Source organism: Euprymna scolopes, chromosome 21, assembly GCF_053919585.1.
Source record: "Euprymna scolopes isolate OS-2025 chromosome 21, ASM5391958v1, whole genome shotgun sequence".
NCBI lineage: Eukaryota > Metazoa > Mollusca > Cephalopoda > Sepiida > Sepiolidae > Euprymna > Euprymna scolopes.
In genome coordinates, this window is record NC_136502.1 from 48,217,765 (window position 1) to 48,238,018 (window position 20,254).

The 20,254-nt window shown below is 36.7% G+C and overlaps 1 protein-coding gene across 4 annotated transcripts in view; it reads right to left on the reverse strand.

Annotated features, from left to right (window-relative positions):
• Positions 1-20,254, reverse strand: part of LOC145242244 (uncharacterized) — a 297,326-nt gene that overhangs the window by 259,850 nt on the left and 17,222 nt on the right. For all 4 annotated transcript variants that reach the window (XM_080105253.1, XM_080105245.1, XM_080105250.1 and 1 more), the window contains exon 2: positions 10,024-10,074. The gene's annotated coding sequence lies outside the window, so the exon portion shown is untranslated. The remainder of the gene's footprint in view (positions 1-10,023; positions 10,075-20,254) is intronic.

Below are 20,254 nucleotides of genomic sequence, written 5' to 3' on the forward strand. Positions count from 1 at the left end.
CTCAAATTTTAAAGGATTTTCAGGGAGCATATTGACAGAACCCTCCATTTGAAAATTATGACATTAGCGGAAGGTGCCTGGCCTTGCCCCGTCGTAATATACACTTGAATATATTTTAATTCATACAGATTTCGTATTTTATATTACAGAGCCGATTCTCTATTAAATATTATATTATACCTAATATATAGTAGTGATTTTAAAAGTTTAAAAAATGACTTGGGTGCCATCAGCTAGAATTAAAACCAAAATATTAAGCACTCCAGCCCCATCCCCATTCCTGACCGTTTGAGCTACCGACAGATAGATAAGAATAATCAAAAATCAAACCACTTCAAGCTATGAATGCATTTGCACATGCACAAAAGTAATAGAAATATATCGGCAAATTGAAATGAACATTTTGCATTTCAACTTGCTGACATTTCTGTACGAGTTATTCATCCATCCAAACAAAGATTTTACTCGTTATAAACCATACTTGGTGTATGATTACTTGGGCTATGACAACAGAATATTCTTTACATTGTTTTGACTCTCGAGTATATATCAGATACAGTTAAACACAGTTAATCAACCAAGAACCACATCAGTCGATATAAAAGCATATAAGATATCAACGGATACACACTCGGGAGTCAAAACAATGAAAAGAATATGCTGTTGTCCTAGCCCTAAAAATTACTATTTCTTGGTAATTTCAGTTTTATTTGATCAGTAGTTTAAGAGTTTATCAGTTAAATATTTACACACACATATACATACATACATCTATTTTATTTATATAGATTATATTTGCATTAAATTTGATCCATAGTCTTTAGATACCAAATAAGCAAAATTCTCTGGATTTCAATTTCTTTTTAAGACCACTTAAGCTTCCAATGCCTTCGTTCAGTCTCAAGAGACAATAGACACTCCTGTAAGGCAAGCTACGCATGTAATTGTGAGGCAAGGGTTGCACAATCTCTAACCACACCTCTCCTGAATGGGCACTGCTTGGATCCAGTGGCAAGCAGAGGCCCAAGACTGACTAGAAACAATGCCGAAATAAGCAGGGAGCACATATAGCACCTAGAATTTCCAAATGGCCACCCATTTTGGTACTGACCAGGCTTAATGTTGTTTGAAGTCTTAAATTCTAAATTTTTTCTAGAATGAAAAGCATGTTATGGATCGTAATCAAAATTGGAACAAGCATTCCAAACATAAGGTTTAAAATAGTACTATGTCTTGATTTTAATCTTCTTCAGGGGACATAAGAGTGGTGCAAAAGTGTTCTGTTTGTGAACTTAATTTTACCATAAGGAAACAAACGTTGACTAACTCAGCTTTAGTATGGCAATGGCTTCTTCCAACCATGCTATGCAGGGGGATGGGGGAGGGGGACTGTTTGTTTCTGTTTATGGAATTAATTAGGCAAACTAATATTGATTAACTCCAAGAAAGATCTGCAAAGAAATTAAGCTTTTTCAAATAAGTTCAGAGTTTTCCATGTTATTCAAGTTCAAATTTTAAAAGGTTTTCAAAAGGCATATGGCCAGAACCGTCCATTTGAAAATTATAACGTACTAGGGGGGGGGGGGGCTTGTTCGTTTGTAAAATGTTTAGATTTTAATTCATGTAATTTTTGCATTTATTATTACAGAACCAGTTCTCTATTGAATATTATATATATAAGTTTTTAACCTTTAAAACTACATAAAAAAAAATTTAATTTTTATATTTTATCATTTGTTGGAAAACTATTTAATCAGTAAGTCATTTAATCACCTGTAATCACTGCCTCAACTTGCTTTCTCGAATTCATAATAGTCCTAATGCTTATTTAAGAGATCATCAGTTGTTTACCATGAACCACTTAGACCCCTACTACCAGGTCTCCTTCTCCAACATCAGGGGTCTACATTCCAACCTTCCAGGTTGAAACACAATTACAGGAGACGAAACCGGAAATATTCTTTCTAAGTGAAACTAGCATAGGGCCAACCACTTCCCTAGACGAATTCATAATTAAAGGATACTCTAACTTAACATCTAAATCTGACCCCCAAGATCGCCATGAGCATGGAATATGTGCCTACATCAAAGATGGCTTTCCATGTGGTAGGGATATTTCCAGAGAAGACCCTAATTTACCTTATATGTGCTTCCGGGTTGCACTAGCTTACACCACTGCATTTATATTTGCCCTCTATCGCTCCCACAACAGTGTTGTTACTATCTTTAAGAGCATATCTAAGAAAATTGACTACATCCTGTCTGCTCATCCTTCGGCTAACATTCACATTTGCAGTGACTTCAATGTCCATAATGTGGAATGGCTGACTCACTCAAATAAGATCAATGATGAGGGGAGGTTCTGTCATGATTTTGCCACTGGTTATGACCTCACTCAGACTGTTCATGGACCCACCCGTGTGCCCGATACTACCGGTCAGTATGCAAGCCTTCTAGACCTTTTCCTCACAACTTCCCCTGAGCTATGTTCATGTTCCGTTCTATCTCCTCTGGGATCCTCTGACCACTCTGTTGTAGCAGTTAAGATAAAAATGAAATGTAATAAGTCTTCAGACGTACCTCTCCACCGTACTGTATATCGATACTCTATGGCTGACTGGGACAGCTTCCATACATTCATATCTGATCTACCTCTGCATTCCATGTTTAAAAAGGATGTGTCCTCTATAGTATCAGACCTGACCGAATGGTTAATTGTAGACATAGACCGATTCATACCATCCAAAAAATTCCAACAAAAACCTAACAGCCAGCCATGGTTCTCCCCAGAATGTGCTGCTGCCATCGCGCACAGAAATCACTTTTTCCATAGCTACCAACATAATAGATGTACTGAGACTAAAGCTGCTTTCAGGACTGCCAGCAACCCCTGTAAAAGAGTAATAAAAAATGCAAGAGAGCTATATGCTCAGTCCGTTAAATCCAAAGTAGCTGAACAGTGGCTTGGTTCCCACCAGTTTTGGCAAATAGCAAACAGGATCCTGAACAGAAGCGTGCGTTCTATCCCAACCATCATCAATGGACCTGAGGTCATCTCGTCAGCATCAGACGGCCAGACTATTTGCCAAGAACTTTGCAGCTAATTCTACCCTATGCGACAATGACCATCAACTCCCCATATTTCCTCCTATAACAGACAACACGCTATGCAACATACAAATATCTGTGTGAGGTTGCCAAGCTAATCAAGAACCTTGATTCCAGTAAAACAACTGGCCCTGACGGCATTCCAGTTATAGTGCTGAAAAAGCTCCAACCAGAACTATCTCCCATACTTACAAAACTGTTTAAGCGTTGCCTTAAGGAGAAATGCTTTCCAATGCCCTGGAAAACCTCATCAGTATGCCCTGTATTTAAGAATTCAGGTGAAAAGTCATCTCCCTCTCACTACAGACCAATAAGTCTCCTGTATGTCATGAGTAAGTTGTTGGAATCCATATTAAATAAAGAAGTAGTCAACCACCTCAACAGAAACAACCTTCTTAGTGACATGCAATATGGTTTCTGCTCCACAAGATCTACAGCAGATGTGCTAACGGTTATATCTCATAGGATTAGTGAATCTCTTGACAAAGGCTTCCTTTTCAGGGCAATTGCTCTTGATATATCGAAGGCTTTCGATAAGGTATGGCATAAGGGCCTACTTCACAAGATTTCCAGCTACGGTATCACTAGAAATGTTTTCTCAGTCATTAAATTATTTCTCTCCGATAGGTCCATAAGAGTAGTGGTTGATGGGCAGAAATCAGAGGCCCACAGTATTAATGCTGGAGTACCTCAGGGGTCCATCCTGGGCCCAACTTTCTTCCTGATCTACATCAATGATCTCCCAAAACACATACTTAAATCATTCGTTGACATCTATGCTGATGACACGACCATCTATGGCAACACATCAAAGGCCGTAAATGACAAAGTTCTCTCTAATTCTCTCTCCTCCAATCTTGAGTGCATGGTACAGTGGGGGAAGAGGTGGCTGGTCACTTTTAATGCATCCAAAATCAAGCTTCTATCTTTACATCATCAACGCTCTGATCACCATCTGGTATCAATTGAAATGGATGCTTCTCGTCTTGGGGAGGCTCCATGTTTTGACAAGCTTCTGAGTTTGACCGTTACTCCTGATCTGAAATGGAACACATACATCAAGTCTGTCGCCAAGGATGCTGGGAAAATGGTGGGATCCTTCTACCGCTCCAGAAGATATCTCACTACTGATGCAATTCTCTATCTGCATAAAAGCCAAGTACGTCCAAGGATGGAGTACTGCTGCCACATCTGGGCAGGAGCCGCTAAAAACAGCCTATCCTGCCTTGAGAGAGTACAAAATAAACTTTGTGGTTTGGTGGGGGATGCCCTTTTCTCTTCGTTGCGCGCCTGCCTTTGTTTTATTGTTATTTCCATGGCAAGTGCTCGTCTGAGCTCTAATCTCTCATCCCTCCTCGCCAATCTTTCACGATAAACACCCATCTGGCTGAAACTACTGTCAATAATTTTCCCCACTCTTTATCTGTGCCTAAATCCGAACGTAGATTCCATGAGCAGAGCTTCTTTCTCAGAAGTGCATGACTGTGGAACTATCTTCCGTTTGCCTGTTTCCCACCTGACTACTTGGATGTCTTCAAGTCCAACATAAACAAATTCCTGACAAACCGCCCCCTTAAGTAAGACACTATCAAACCCCCAACACTAACGATTCCTACAATACTATCTCATTGATTACTGTACACGCAATAAACCTTATCCCTGAGTGGCCTCCGGGCCTTGATAAGTGGTGACCTCCATGTAAAAAAAAAAAGCATATTAAATTATGGCTCCCCAGCAGTGTTGATCAAACACCACCTTCCTTAATCACAAGAACAAAAAATGTTCCAGTTATTGGATCTAGTTACCTACTCAGGATTAATTTGGCTAACGTATTCATGTTTATAAGATTATATATATATATATATATATATATATATATATATATATATATATATAGTACTGATTTCAAAAGTTAACAAAAATGACTTGAGTGCCATCAGCTAGTATTGAAACCAAAATATTTTAGCGCTCCAGCCGCATCCCCTATGTTTATTTGTCTCGTTAAAAGAGAAGATCACAGCCTTACATAAAATCGAAAAAATTGTATCTCAAAATAATTATTACAATTTGAATTAAAAGAAACAGAATTAATCCGTTCCAAGGGTTGGAAATTTATCCAAACACAAATTATGGTCAAATCACACTTAACAATCGCTAAAGAAATAATAACATGGAAATTGATATATAATAATAGATGTTAATAATAACAATAAAAAAAATTTAGAATTGTGTTCACCGTCTAGGTGAGTGCTAGCTTAAGGGAGGGAGGAAGAGAGAGAGAGAAGCATAAGAGAGAGGGAGGGAGAGAGAAGCAAGGCTACCAAGCGCGCGTGCACACAATATGGTATTTAGCGACCAAATCACAGATTCTCACACCTCGTTCATGATTTCCTATAATCTCATGCTTTATTTCCATCGAGATCATTTTGTTGTCTTTTTTTCTTATCCCCATCCTTATCAGTAGACTTATTGACCCAGGGTTCACACAATAAATGTTAACAAAATAAAATAAAAACACACAAGAATATCGAGGGCTAAAATTAAAGTTTTCCTTTAAACTGCCGGATACCGTTAAATGTTTGTGCAAAAGAAAAATAAATAAATAAATAAATTAAAAAGGGGGGGGAGTCTTCAGTTTGCAATGTTCTCGGTACACGTGAAAACGAGAATCCGTTTTCTTTTTCGATTTCGACGTTCGTAGAAAATCTGTTTTTCTTTCTTTCTTCCTAACACGCGAATTAGCCGTACGTTCAAAAGACTACAAGTAAAGATCTTCTCCAAATGAAAAAAAAAAAAAAAAATCGACTTTTTAAATGCTCAAATCCGACCGTCTCTTAATTTGCATATGTCACCTTTTCGTTTCCTATCGGTCGAGTTTCGAGTTTGAGTGTCGGTGACGTTTTACAAGATGCACTCCACTCCACCCTTGGAAGCTTGTTTCTTTGAGCATTGTTACAGAATAGTAAACAACAACACACCACTTTCCATATGACGACAACACACCGGGAGAGAGAAGTTCCGGTCTCCCAAAACACATACCAAAATCTTTCGTTGACATCTATGCTGATGACACGACCATCTATGGCAACACATCAAAGGCCGTAAATGACGATCTCTCTGATGCTCTCCTCTCATCTTGAGCGCGTGATACAGTGGGGAAAGAGGTGGCTGGTTACCTTTAATGCATCTAAGACCAAGCTCCTATCTCTACATCATAAACGCTCTGATCCCCAACTGGCATCAATTGAAATGAATGGCTCTCGTCTACGGAAGTCCCCATGTTTTGATAACTTCTGGGTTTGACCTTTACTCCTGATCTTAAATGGAACACATACATCAAGTCTGTGGCCAAGGTCACTGGGAAAATGGTGGGATCCTTCTACCGCTCCAGAAGATATCTCGCTAATGATGCAATTCTCTATCTATATAAGAGCCAAGTACGTCCAAAGATGGAGTACTGTTGCCACATCTGGGCGGGAGCTGCTAAAAACAGCCTGTCCTGCCTTGACAGAGTACAAAATAGACTTCGTGGCTTGGTGGGGGATGCCCTTTTCTCTACCCTGCAACCTCTTTCCCACAGAAGAGACGTAGCGAGCTTGTCTTTGTTCTATCGTTATTTCCATGGCAAGTGCTCGTCTGAGTTCCATTCTCTGCCCCCCCCCCCTCGCCAATCTTTTTCAAAAAACACCCGACTAGCTGAAACCGCCGTCAATAATTTTCTCCACTCCTTATCTGTGCCTAAATTAAAACGTAGATTCCATGAACAAAGCTTCTTTCTTAGAACTGCACACCTGTGGAACTCTGTTCCGCTTGCCTGTTTCCCTCCAGACTTCGAACTGGATGTCTTCAAGTCCAACATAAACAAATTCCTAATGAACCGCCCCCCCCTAAGTAATGACACCTTATCAATTCTCCAATACTATTACTACACTATCCCATTGATTACTGTATACACAATAACCCTTATCCCCGAGTGGCCATTGAGCCTTGATAAGTGGTGAACTCCATTTAAGAAAAAAAAAAAAAAAAAAAAGGTGCCGAGTTAGTGTTCAGACTAACACGGGTAGTTGATCGAACACTCTTCCAACTACTGATGGCATCACGCGATTTTTTCAAGTCATATCTTAGGGTATAAATAAAAATACAATGAATCGTCATATTAACAAAAAAATTGTATCTTAATGCATTCATATCTCAAGGTTTTAGTGTTTTAGTGTATATAGATAAAAAGACTTTATTCAGTTTCTTGATCATTTGTACGTGAAATATAATATTAGTATCGTTAAAACTTTTCCTTTGTGAGGAAATATAAAAATGTTGCAAAAACTGTTTTGTTCAGGGAATTAATTTTACCCATCCTGGGACGAGTATTATTTTACTTCATTTACAGAATATATGCATACAGAACAAATAAATATTGAAAGATTAGAACTTAAAACATAAAAATGTTTAAAATAACGGACTGAATTCAGCCTTAACGGATCCCAAAAAGGGTTGATTTGGCATAGAACGAAACACAAATTTTTTTCCCTTCTAATTATTTAAGAAATAATCCATCTTCTATCTTTCTATATATATAAAAGGCAAAATGTGTGTTTGTATGTGTGCATTTTTCTGTATGTCCACAAAAGGCTTTTTTCGCCGGCATTCTCGGTCGGTTCACTTTTTCTTAATCATTTTATATCATGTCTAAATCATAATATCTACAACTTAAGAATGGGGGTCGCGGCTATCTTTAATTTACCGGACTTTTACAAGCTATTTTCAAGAGATTTTTCGATCGCCGCGTCTTCGAAAAGCAAATGATCAGGTGGCGGGAAACAGAAACTGGATTCCAGCACAAAACTAGGTCAAACATCACGCGACTTAATTTTCTTGCACCTGTTAATTTTGCTTTATATACGTCAACTTTAGATGCTTATCACTTCCTCTCCCCTCGTGGCCGAGATGGTTAGGTCACAGGGTATTTTTCCATTTTGTTTCCACTTTTGCGTTAAGGCTGTGGGGTTCAAGCCTACTTTCCTACTAAAACTATTTTTTTTCTTTTACACCTCCAAACACCTGGCCAACTTTTTTTTTTAAAACAGGGTTGCTTTGGTCACACATCCCCAACATACACACCTCCAAACACCTGGCCAACTTTTTTTTTTTAAAACAGGGTTGCTTTGGTCACACACCCCCAACATACACACCTCCAAACACCCGGGCAACGCCAGGTACCCCCCCGCTAGTATATATATATCTTCTATATATATAAAAGGCAAATGCGGCACATGCATTTTTATATGTCTCGAAAAGGCTTTTTTCGCCGACAGTCCCGGGGCCGTTACTATCGCTTAGAAGTGTTTATATACCCCCTAGATAATAATATCTAGGATTTGGGGATGCGGGTCGCGTCTAGATTTATCTACAGTGACTGTTACAAAATTATTGCTATTTTGGCTTCTCACGTGTTGAAAGCTAAGACACTGTTCTCTGCAATCGCGCTGGCAACATAAGCAATCAGCTTTAATGTGAGGAAAATTCCTTATATCAGACGATTGCTATTCAATTTGGAAATCCCTTTTTATGGGGAGCTGGTTTCTCCCCAACATCTTGGGGAAATAAAACCAGCCAAAGTTGAGTAAACAAACCTCCCAAAAAAACTTTTATTTGACCTCATTAATGAGGTCAAATAAAAGTAACGGAGTTAACTTTATTGCGGGCACCTGTCAATTCAAACATCTTTCCGTTACTATTTCTTGGTCGGCAAACGGATAACGCCGCACGTTTTTTTTTTTCCAAACTTTATTATTTTCCAACTGCGCCTCAAGGCTTCGACTTCGATTCTTCCTACTTAACGATTTTTTTTATTATTCTTTTGTTTTGATTCCCCCAAAACCACACACACCTCCAAATACCCGGGCAACGCCGGGTACCCCCCGCTAGTATATATATAAATGGCAAAATGAGCGTGAGTGTTTGCGTATGTCCATGAAAAGCTTTTGAGATCGGGGTTCTGCTGTCAGTTAAATTCTGCAAAAAGTTTTCCTATACTTCTGAGATCATAATATCTGAGATTTGCAAACGAACAGTTTATTTTCTTTTTTTTGATCGAGTTAAAAAAAAAAATCCCACTGTGCCGTCGTCTCGAGTGTTTGTCTTTTTCATATAATAAAGTGAAACTATTCAAACGCAAATGAGTGGGAAGCTTAGCCTTCGGGCCGAGCTGATGTTGCAATTGACTTAATTGGTCCTCGGTTAATGTAGGGGAAACCTTTCATACTGAGACAATTACTATTTTGGGGGGATACTGCCCGAGTGCCCCCCCCCCCAATTAAAAACGACCTTGTGTTTAATTTGCTTTCGTGGGGAAGTAAATACCACAACAGAAAGCTAGAAGCTTAGCTGACCCCCAGTCAAGTTTAAAAGCAATGTTCATTTCTGTGTGCGTGGCGATTCCTATGATTCTTAAATACTTACCAACTCATTGAATTCATTATCCTCTTTGGCCTAATGGTTAGCAAGGAAGACTAATTACCCTACGTTTTTCGAGTTCGATCCCACCTGTATCTTTTTTTAGATTTTTTTATTTCGTCCTTGTGCCAATATCCTACACCCAGGCAAAAGTTAATCAGCAACTCATTGAATTCACTATCCTCTTTGCCCTAATGGTTAGCGTGGAAAGCTAATTATCTACCTCTCTTTTTCTTTCTTTTTTTTTTATTAACCACGTGGAAGCCATTCTTAACATCGCTTTATCCTTGTGCTTATATCCTCCACCCGGGCAACGCCGGGTACTCCCCATTAGTTAATAAATAAAACTTAAGTTTGTAGAGAATGTTTTTGTGTTTTATTCCAGCAATTCTCTTCTGACAGAAGGAAAGACGTTCGCCTTCTCTGCCTGAAATGAAGACGAAAGCCAGCATCACTCACCTGCAGAAATAAGTAGAGATATCCTGACACACCCAAGTGTTTACGGTTACCCTGGAAAGAAGAGAAAAAAGAAGATGAAAAATAGATTTGTAAAACAGCAGACAATCGTTTAAACGGCAGGTGTTACCTTCGTTAACAAATATGTCACACACACAAACACACATACACACACACACTTCAAAGTAAAAGCAATATGTCACACACACACACACGCACACACACACACTTCAAAGTAAAAGCAATATGTCTCCATAAACATTTTATATTAATAATCGCAGCAATCTCCCATCACCTAGTGACACACGAAGGGAATAACCCCCTCCCCCTCTCTACTTACTAGTTCATCACATTCTTGCTTGCTATAATAAACAAGATACCAAAATAAATTTGGCTGTTATTCTGTCTTCCCAAGGACAACATTTACAGATGTCTTTTAACCAGAAAAATTAAAACCTGCACTCAGGTGCATGTTTTACTGACGCATATGAATGGCAGACGTTGCAGGTGATAGATGTTCCATCAAAGGAAAAAGAGAGAAGGGGGCAAAGAGAACAGGAAATATCTCTGGTTGGAGTCCAGTTACCCAAGAGATGTTTTGCTGTTTAAAATTAAATAAGCACATCATTAAACGGGAATCATGTCAAGACCAGCCTATTTGAGAAAAATAATGTCCAAGATTATCTGTAGACAAGTCCTTTTGAATGGACACTGTCTACTGTTATCTACAATAGATATCTTAAGTAGTCAGCTTCTGGGTGGTCGAGTGGCGATCACTAACAAAGGACAGCATCTAAGATTTTCTAATAGTAAACAATATTACATGAAACACTTATTTTATTTACAATAACGACACAAGAGATATTAGCACTATATACACAATAAGTTCAGCAATTGAATTATATGTGCATGAGAAAATCATGATTTTCCACAAACAGATGATTAACCTTATTATAAATTCAATATGATCGCCATCACAATATGCAAATTAATCAAATTTTACAACTTATTTTCATAGTTTTACTTATATACTACAAATGTCATATACATTAACCATTAACGATTACTACACTACTACCTTACATTCATAAACCCTTATCCTCGAATGGTTTTCGAGCCTTGATAAGTGTTGATTTCCAAGTAAAAAAAAAAAGCATTGCTGGAGGATGCAATGAAAGGTTCAATGTTTAGTGTAAACATGCACTATGCTGCATATTTCGATGGTGAATACCAACAACAAAGGGTCTAGACAACTGCCCTAGTGAGGAGTTCAAAGGAAGAGGCACGGAGAGTTGAAGTACTCTTGGAGTCCGGCCACCCAAAATATGTATTTTGTTTGAAATAAAATAAGTACTTCTTTAAATAGGGATTCCTGCTGAGACCAACCTATTTGTGAAAAATAAGATTTGAGATTATCTGCAGATAAACACCCTTCCTCTCACTGATCACCAGTTGTTATCTCGAGTAGTCAACTTCTGGGTAGTCGAATGGTGACCACTGACACTAAAATCTGGTTAGGGTTAAAAGATTGAAGGAAATGGAAAGGGGAGGTAGTCAGAGCCTTGGTCTTTCTGATGGCTGGCGGGCAATTAGGTCAATATGCCTTGGAGCTCTTAGCTAAAGGATTGTGTTGATGGTACTTATATATTTCAGTTTAGTCAGGACAAAATCTCATTTTGCAAGTCTGCTATTCATTCATAGGTAATTATTCCACAACAGAAAGATTAAGTGCTCAGTGTAAACATGTAGTAGGCTGCATGTTTTGATGGTGCATATGAATGGCAGACATTGCAGGTGATAAATGCTTGTCCAAAAGCAAAAAAGGGAGGTGGACAGAGAATTGAAAATATCTCTGGATGAAGTTTGGCCACCCAAAAGATGTTCTTTGTTTGAAATAAAATAAGTACTTCATTAAACAGGGAATCATGCTGAGACCAACTTATGTGAGAAAACTAATATTCCTAGTTGGACCCTTGTCCAATCATTATCTCTAATGGATATCTCAAAAGTTTCTGAGCGATCGAATGATGACCACTGACGGAAGCTAGTATCTAAGATTTTCAGTCAAGGATGAAGGGATTCCAGAATATGGGAAGGGCCGACCCCCCAAAGAGTGGGCAGTCAGTTGCAGTTGGGCGTTTGAAGTTCATTTTCAATAATTCTCAGAAACAGAAGGTCTGTTTTCTTGGGTGGGACTTGTGTTTTATTTGGCTGGGCCAAAAGATCTCATTTTGCAAGTCTGTTGTTCAACCTAGGAAAACGAGTACCATTTTAACCGCCAAAGAAAAATAAACCCCTGTCAACTATTTTTAAACTCGAATTGTGGTTTTTGTTAGAAAGAATTCCTCTGTTGCATCAAACAACAAATTTAGACCAGCACAACGACTGAGACGATCATGGCCTGTGCAGTGAACGCACTCAAGAATTACGTTTCTGAATTTTTTAGATAAGGATTGATAATTCATATTATTTGAATTATTCGGACTACTGTTCTCATCTTGAGTGTTATTTGCACAATGGCCGATGTAACCTCCGACCTTAAGGTGTATATCCTCAGTGCAGACGATACTAAGAATACAACTGTAAATTAATTAAGACTTCTACCTGGTCATAGCTGACAGAACGAGAACAAAATTCTATTGTGGATTTAATACAAATATTTCATTCGAAATTCTGTATAGATTCTTGAGTTTGACAGAAAGATTCCAGAGTCCACAAGACACACCTGAAGAAGGTTTGGAAGTTACATCGGCCGAAATGTTGTGAGAATACATCCAAGATGAGGACAGTTGTCCGAATAATACAAATAATAGTACACATACAGGTTTTTATAAAAAGTAAAAAATAAAAAAGTAAAAAATAAATAAATAAAAAAAAACTATCAAAAAATCAAGACATAACTATACTAAAGACTTGCTCATGTTGCAGATACAAGATTATTATTAAATTTTTTATTTAATACCTTGTTAAGACAATGAGAGACAAAATTTGTGAAAAATAAGAGTTCAACAGGTTCAAAAGAACGTTCCTGAGATAAAGAGATGTATTTTTTTTTTATTATGTAAAACTGAGTACACACGTTTGTTATGGCTAGCGCCATGTTGAATAAATAAGGAATTGAGCAGATATGTCCATTGTGTGTGTTTACACGTGTGTAAATGTGAATAAGCATGAAAGTATACTGTGTGTGTGTGTGTGTGTGTGTGTGTGTGTGTGTGTGTGTGTCTGTGTCTGTGTCTGTGTTAGCATAACTTAGTTTTATTAGTGAAAGGATGTATGCGTCTTTGCTCTAATGCACTTGTGTATGTTAAGTGATGTGTATATGCTTCACCAGGCATTGTGTTTAAAAGTTCATGAAAGTTTCTCGTTTGTCAGAGTCTTTTGCTCTCCAAACAGGTGAGACAAGATTGTCTATAATGCCCGTGTGCTGCCTGTTAAAGAAAAAGTATTGGAGAGAAAAAAAAAAAAAAAAAAAAAAAAAAAAAGCTGCTTGTTTGGCTTTTTATATTGTGTGTAGCAGTGTGTGATTGGCTGAAAAAAACAAAAAACTGCTGGTTGGATAAATACTACATTCATTGCACTGCTACTCCCAACACTCATGACACAACCAAAGACAAGAAATGGAGGTTTATTCCAAAAGCTAGTTTAATTATCATTATTATTATCATCATCCTTGAGGAGTTAGCTGAAATTTTCTGATATCTCTGGTATCAAATATCTTAATATATGAAGATACCTTGCCAAATTTTCTAGACTTGAGTAGAAATACGCTTGAAAATCGATATTTGATTTTGACTAGCAATTTGTTTCTTTTTGTTCTTCCAGCATCAAATAATGAAATGAAATTAATGCTTTAATTAAGATACAAGATGACACAAGTTTTTGGGAGGAGCGAGTGGGGTGGTGGTGATAGAAATCTATATATATATAAAAGCAAAAATGTATGTGTGTATGTATGTTCGCTTTTCCTGGATGTCCACGAAAGGCTTCTTTCAAAGAAGCGCTTGCTCGCTTCACAACTTTTTAAAACTTTTTATATCATCTATAAATTGTAATATCTACAAATTATCCACGGAGCTCGCCTCTCTATTTAATTTTATTGACTTTCAAACGTTAATTATTCCACATTTCCCGCATCGGCACGCGTTACATTCGGTTTTCGGTATAAAAAAAGCGAAACTCGACTCTAATCACAGGTCCAGAGCCAGTTTGGTCAATGTCAACTTCGTCATATCAGACCGTAGCTTTCATTTCGCTCCTCCTAATAAACAGGGAGCAGGTTTTTAAAAACAAACAAACCCATTTATTCAAAACTGTCCCGCACAAAATAACTGCTGAATACCTATCGCCGTCACGTCAATCAAAAACGCGCACCTGTTTTTTTTAAAACACTTTACTATTTTCCAACTGCGCATTGTCAACGCTTCGGGGTTTTTTCACATACCCCGAAAAACACCCGGGCAACGCCGGGTACCCCTCGCTAGTAAAAAAGAAAAGAGAAAGAAAAGGCCATCTGCTCATCAATTAAATGACAGATAAACACGTTTTCTACAGCAAACCACATCAGTATGGGTGTCCATTTTATACAATGCACGTGCGAGTAGGGGGCTACTGATGTGTCAGGAATGTTATAATCTATTATTAATAGGGATTCGGTATCTGTATAGCTGAAGCCGAAACTATACTCTTAGTAATGATTCTCAATTCAGTTTTTTATACTATTTCATCAGATTAATATATTATCTTTCACTGTTCACTTTAGGGAAAGGGGTATTATTGTAGGTTTTGTTTCTGAAGTTTGGAGATGGGGATTGTTACTTTGGATTATTTGGATTATTCAAACTACTGTTCTCATCTTGAATGTTATTTTCACAATATTTCGGTTAATATAACCTCCAGACTTTTTTTTCAGGTGAATCTTGTCAAACTAGGAAATCTTTTGATCAAACTCGTGAAGAGTACTGCCTGCAATGAGGATTGAACCTTCAACCTCCAGAAGAGTGTAACTTCCAACTGAATTTACCAAGTACTTTATTCACTATGTTTGTGAACATATTACCCCTACAGATTAAATAACGGGTTCCATTCAAAATTCCGTGCAGGTTTCTGAGTTTAACAAAAATTCTTGAAGTTCGGAGGTTATGTTGAGTAAAACATTGTGAAAATGACACTTAAGATGAGAACAGTAATCCAAAGAATCCAAATGAGAAGAGTAATCAATCCTCATCTCAAAAATTCAGAAAGTAATTTTTGGTTCCCCGACAAAAGGATGGTTGGACATGTAAATTCACTCTTGTCCGTTCGGCTGTTCGCACTTTTCGCCATGGAATTTTTTGAAATTTTGCACAAACATTAAACATGACACAAGTAAAAAAGTAACAGAATGGATTTTCCAGGAAAACTCTGGTTACTTCCCTAGGGGTGCCTTTTGGGTTAAAATGGCTAAAATTGACACTTTTGTGCTTATTTAAAAAAAAAATGATGCCTTGGACTTTTATAAAACTTTCTGAAAAGTTGTAACTAACTGATTTCTATATAATTTTGTTAATACTTTGCGATAACTCTTGGGTGTGCCCCAGGGGCTCTTTTACGGCTAATAAAAACACTCCATTTTTGGGACTCGTTTATCATATTTGTCCAAAATGTTCTGTGTATGTCTATTTAGCAGCCTTGCATGGTGCTGAACTCAAATTTTAATATGTTAAGGCCTTGGGGACTTTTGGGGCTAAATGGGAGTGGAGGGGGGGGGAAACAAATTATGGACTTAGTCATTTCTTTTTTTTTTTTTTTGCATGGTGCAGAACTCAAATTTACATATGTTAAGGCCTAAAACTGCACTGGATGTTCGTTTTTACCAGGATTTGACGTCCCCTAGGGACTTTTGGGGCTAAATGGGGGGGGGGCAAATGTTGAACTTAGTCATTTTTTTTTTTATGTCTCGTTCACTGTGCACTCACGGTGGCCCATGCATGCTTCACTTGTGGTTTCCATTATAATTAATTTGCATTTATGATGACCTTATATTGGAAAGGATTTTTTTTTTTTTTTACACTTTTTGTTTCAAGTCTGCAATTTAAAGTTATATACGTGAAATTTCATTTCGAGGCCAATAGTACACAAGACGGCAAATTTTTATTCCAAACAAACTTTAAACGGTCATAATTCTGTGACTAATAATAAATTTGCTATCATTGCAAATATCTGTGTGTCCGCATTAAACGTGTTTATGTATGAAAACAAAATTTAGGTTTTGGATAACTAATTAAACATGGTTAACTTGAATTACAGGCAGGGATTGTCAACATAGCAGATCGTGAGAGAGAACATTGCAACACATGACACCATCTTACTGTTTAATGATGGTGTTTTCACAGGCGAGGAATAACAGAATCGAGGGGGGGGGCACTAATTATAGTCATATTCGAAACATAATTGCCTTTTTTTTAATAAATGGCTGCTATTGCATCATGGCAGAAAATATTTTTGGGGAGGTTTTCTAGTTGCAATCGGCTTCCAGCAATCAGATAAGATCATGTATCGCTGGATACCAGACCTATCGATTTTGTGGTTTTAACTTTTAAAAGATGAATGAATGTTTTTTTGTTTTATATTAGTGAAGTACTAGTACGCCTCCATAGAAATTCCACAATGTTTTCTATATAAATATGTATTGTAATTGTTGTGGTGACCATCTTACGGCTAACAATGAACTCTTTCATCTATAATATAAATCTCACCTGTCTATTTAAATGTATGTATGTATGTATGTTTGCATGTATGTATGTATGTCTGCCTAAAACTTTCGACAGAGGCAACGGATTTTCACGAGATCAGTATCATTTTGAAGTTCAACGTCTCGGACAACAAATTCAAATAAGCCTACAGTCACAATTCCAAACTTAAAACAGGTAGAGACCGAGTTAAACATGGAGAGTGCAAGTGCAACTACAATAGAAATACAAAAAATCAAAATCTGAACCCAAAAGAAGTAAATCCTTTCTTCATAAGTGCACGAAAAAAAAAAAAAAAAAACTTGATCATTATGTATCTTTACCACTACCCACAAGAGGTGATAATCCATTTCAGTAATGGAAAAACGGGTTTGTATTACTGTACACATAGATTCGAAAAAGTTGTCAAAAAACAAATATATAACAAATAAATGTTATCAAAGGCAAGATAAGTTACTTTTCTACCAAACTGGATATATTTTTCGTGTTTTTATTCAATGTAGCATATTTATTCAGCTCGAAAAACATACAGTGTTTACCGATGTATTGGAAAATTCAAGATGGCGTCTGATTCTCTCTTCAACACGGTAAGTTTGGGAAAAGGTATTATAAATAAAAACTATACAAAATACTATTAAAAACCCGCCGAATATATGTCAACCTATGTCACAGTAACATATATTGAGCGAGTTTTTAACAGTATTTTATCTGGGTTTTTATTTATAACACCTTTTCCCAAACTTACCGTGTTAAAAAGAGAATCAGACGCCATCTTGAATTTTCCAATACATCGGTAAACACTGTATGTTTTTCGAGCTGAATAAACATGTTACATTGAATAAAAACACGAAAAATATATCCAGTTTGGTAGAAAAGTAACTTATCTTGCTTTTGATAACATTTATTTGTTATATATTTGTTTTTTGACAACTTTTTCGAATCTATGTGTACAGTAATAGAAACCCGGAAAAACATATACCATACCTTACCACTGCTGAGTAAACTGGCTTCAAAATATTTAAGTGCACCACCTTCATCTGTGAAGAGTGAAAGGCTCTTTTATATAGGTGGTAATAGCTATGAATCAATGAGGAACAGGCTATGTCCTGAATGGAGAAACTTTAATATTTCTACATTACAATTTAAGAGTATTCAGTTTTAAATATTGATAAGTTGATAAAAGCAGAAGAGGCAAACAGGCAAAATAGAAAAGGAAATAGAACAGCAGCAGGTGCAGAGCAGAGGTAACCATAACAGAATAGTGGAAGCAAAACTTCAGTTTATAGATATTCACTAAAGAATTCGAAGTTGTACTTTGTACTTTATTTGTAAGTTTTTTTTCTCATCTAATTGTTTTATTATATTCATTTAGGAATTGGAAATTGTATTCTGTAATTTGTAATTTCATTTAATAAAGCAAAAAAAAAAAGGGGGGGGGGATCATAATAGCAGCCAGACAATTAACAAATATCAAGTTAAATTAGCAGTTACTGTGTTAATAGGTCAAAGCTATCTGATGAGTCGTTTGGCATTGATTAAATGGTTTAAATTTAATAGGAAAGAGAAAAGTAATTAATCGACTGATTACTGATTAATCAGCAAAGTGACTGATAAATCGGTGCATCCCTAATTAGCAATCCACGGCAATGAGGGATAAACAGTTCATAACATATCAAAGTTCAGAAAGACGCAAGAACGTTCTAGTAAAAGAAGAGTAATCGTCTTGGTAAGGAGACGTTTTTTTCATCTGGCACCTTCTGTGTTAAGGAATTAAGACACTTTCATTTTGGCTGGTGCCATGTGCGTTTAGGTGTTTGTAAATGGGAACAGGAATGAAAATGTGTGTGTCTATTAGTGTGCCTCTGTTTTATCAGTGAGAGAATGTGCATTTTCCTTAGAACTTGTGTACATGTATGTTCATTAAGCAATGCATGCGTGTGACTCTGCTGTGTGTACAGTAGTTTGTGAGTGTCTCTCAGTACGTGTGTGCCATTGTTGAGAGCTTTTCAGGTCCAAAAGGCGGTCAGGCTGGATTGTGATGTAAACAAATGTTTTGTTTTTAAACTGAATAATAAGCAGGAAAAAAAGAAAAAAAAAATTGTGTTTGGGTTTTTATAGTATGCACAAGCTTTTTGGGAATAAATATGGCTTACACTGTGATTGATTTCAGAGAAGATCTGTGTTCTTGTCCAATTCAGAGTCACTGTGTTAAAACAATATTCACTGCTGCTGATACGGCTGACTAACGCATCATAGGTTCGAAGGAAATATCAAATGCGTGTAATGGTAATTATTCTTGAAAATGCTTTGCTCTTGTTTTGAAATAAAATTGTCCTTTGCTTTTTAAAAGCATAATAAATTTGAAGTTTTATTCAAAATTTTTCATGCCAATATAATTTTTATATTATAAATTATCAAATATTTATAATTTTAATCACTTCATTTTGCTTCTAAATTCATTAAATTCCGTTAAAAACTTGTTTATTTTTATGAAAAAATGTTCGTTTTTTTTTTTGTGTGTCAACAAAAAATCAACAAAAAAAACAAAACAAAAAAAACAATAATGTCTGCCAGGATTTAAGCACTGAATTGAAGTTATGCTCTGTTAGAAAGCAATAAACCTTTTTTTGTTACACAACAATATTTCAAAGACGGTCAAAAATTCGGGAGGAACTCGTGTTCGGACATCACCAGAATAACTTGAACAAAATTACCAAAAGTGCCTTCCCAACTGAACGAATTGCTTTTTCATCTTTTCATATCCACCGCGCCCTTTTCGTATGTCTCGCTGTCGTTGTATCTCATTATTTAAAGCAACCTAATAAGCATGTATGCAAATTATTTAATGGCCGTCATTCAGTCTTGAGAGACAATGGAGACCCCCTGTAAAGGTAACTGCTTAATCTGAAATCACCCCTCTTTGAATCAGTACCGTTTGATCACAGTGATAAGAACGACTGGAAACAATGCTACGATAAAACGTTGAGCACATACAGCACTAGCTATTCCGAAATAGTCACCCATTTTAGTGCTGACCAAGTTTAGTGTTGCTTAACTTTGGTGAACTAACAGAAACGAGTGTGTCAACATGATTATGCTGTATATATAAATTACTTATAACTACAAAAACCTGCAACTCTTAGTATGTTCTTTTTTCCCCCCTTCTTGCAAATGGTTGCTTGACAAGTAAGACATCATGAATGCTTCAAATTCGTTAAGTCTTCATCGTTATTTTGAAATTAATATTTTTACGTTCTTAATACATTAAAAAGCGAATTCAAATTTTATTTCAGAACAAGGCAAAAAGTAAATTTTACCTAAACTGTGTTTGAAAAACAAGCGAAATTATTATAAAAAATAATTACAGGATCATTTGTGTCGCCCCATGCCCATCCCTATAAAAGGTCAGGCAATCATGCAAGTGAGGCCATTTACCGGAAGCGTTCTGAATTGATATAGCAATTAAAAACAGAGAGAAAATCCCACTGTGAGATTAGTTTGAT